This window comes from Pundamilia nyererei, unplaced genomic scaffold, assembly GCF_000239375.1.
Source record: "Pundamilia nyererei isolate P.nyererei 1_Seehausen unplaced genomic scaffold, PunNye1.0 scaffold00014, whole genome shotgun sequence".
NCBI classification, from domain to species: Eukaryota; Metazoa; Chordata; class Actinopteri; order Cichliformes; family Cichlidae; genus Pundamilia; species Pundamilia nyererei.
The window spans coordinates 2,391,430-2,393,033 of record NW_005187415.1 but is presented as its reverse complement, the minus strand read 5'-3'; the positions used below and the strand labels follow the sequence as shown (position 1 = coordinate 2,393,033).

At 37.5% G+C, this 1,604-nt stretch overlaps 1 long non-coding RNA gene across 1 annotated transcript in view; it reads right to left on the bottom strand.

The window, feature by feature from the left end:
* The window catches only part of LOC102204740 (uncharacterized), a 32,687-nt gene that overhangs the window by 23,215 nt on the left and 7,868 nt on the right, over window positions 1-1,604 (bottom strand). Inside the window, exon 2 of the long non-coding RNA XR_311502.2 lies at window positions 1,515-1,574. This is a non-coding gene — a long non-coding RNA (uncharacterized LOC102204740). The remainder of the gene's footprint in view (window positions 1-1,514; window positions 1,575-1,604) is intronic.

Below are 1,604 nucleotides of genomic sequence, written 5' to 3'. Positions count from 1 at the left end.
GGACACCTGGAGCAGCTCCAACATTAAACCACTGCTTTAATCAATAGTCTACATTATAAAGTTATTATTATACTGTAGAGGACTACTTCCTATTGAGTTCATTAAGTTCTTAATTTTTGGAATACTTTGCTTCCAATTCATTTTAATTTTTTACACAAGATTTTAACTTTAAACTTAAGTGGATTAGTTCCACTCATCACAGAAAAAGGACACAGGTCACACGCAGAAGCAAACTGAGCTTTCACAACTAAACGAAAATTACAATGAACTCTTTTGGCCGACTCCAGTCAAAAGCATATCCTGCAGCCAAGCACTGTTCAAAAGCACAGAACTTTATTTCATGTTCTAGTGAAGCTCCAGATGCTTCCAAACATACTAAACATGTCATGTTGAATTATGAGAAAGTGCTGGAAAACCGATGTGTGAAACATGCAAATATTTTGCAGTTAATCTAACCATGGGGCTGGAAAACAAGAGCACTTTAGGGTTCGATACTTTGTTCAATACAGTCAGTAAGTACTGTGGCATCTATGCCGAGTACTGCATGAGAAATACACAGTAGTGTTTGGAGGACGTTTTTTTCTTACTTAAAAAGAAGCAAAAAACAAGATTAAGAGGAACATCACATTACCAGTGGTCCGAGTAAACTCAGTGAACTTTGTGAGCTTGATATTGATCTCATGGCAATGAATCAGCCAACTCCACCCATGTGGTATTCTATGCAAGTCAAAACAAACATAATTCCAGTAATCCCTTGTGTTTTCGTCAAGAATGTTATTCATTCAGGTGCCTTCAAAGTTTACCCACATTCATTTGGCACAAAAGAAGTCTTGAATCGTCTCCTTCTAATTTCTATTTCAGCACTTTATGCCCAAGGATAACCATAGGTGCCCTTATTAACTAAAAAACCTCTCCTTCCTTGCACAGATCATGGAAAACTCAGTTTTGCAACAAATGCATGACAACGTCATTTGTTCTGATTTACAAGGAATCAAATACTTCACAGAACAGAACCAAAATGATTAGTTATCACACATAACCACCCCTATAGGCAGGCCCATGTGGCTTTCAGTGGGAATCTCCAAGTTCGGCAGTCCTGTTGGACAAACTGTGACTCATCACTCAAATCTGATTATGCAGTTTGACTCTTAATCATCCCATTTTATGTCACTCTGCCACTTTGACTTTCACAAAAGATGAGGAAAAATGCCTCGAGTGTGCATACATCTTGAGCAAACTCTACTTGAAAACCCTCAATGACATTACGAAGTACAGATTTCACAGTGACTAAATTTCAGTTCCCATTTCAGCCTTCAAACTTTCGTCCCTTTTATAATTAAAAAATTATAAAGAGATGATGGACAAAGACAGAAAAGTTATATAGGTTTGAATTGATGTTTTTGATTTTCATTTATTATAATACAAAAAATATATATGCTACCCTTTCAGCAGGCATAAGAGTGTTGAATAAATTAGCATGGATCTCTGTGCCCTTCAAACAAATGTATGCTCACCTGCTTTACAATGTCTGAGGCCCTGTGGGTTCTCGTTCTCCTCGATGTGCTGCCCTGCACCTTAAAAAGAGAGAGAGAGAGAGAGAGAGA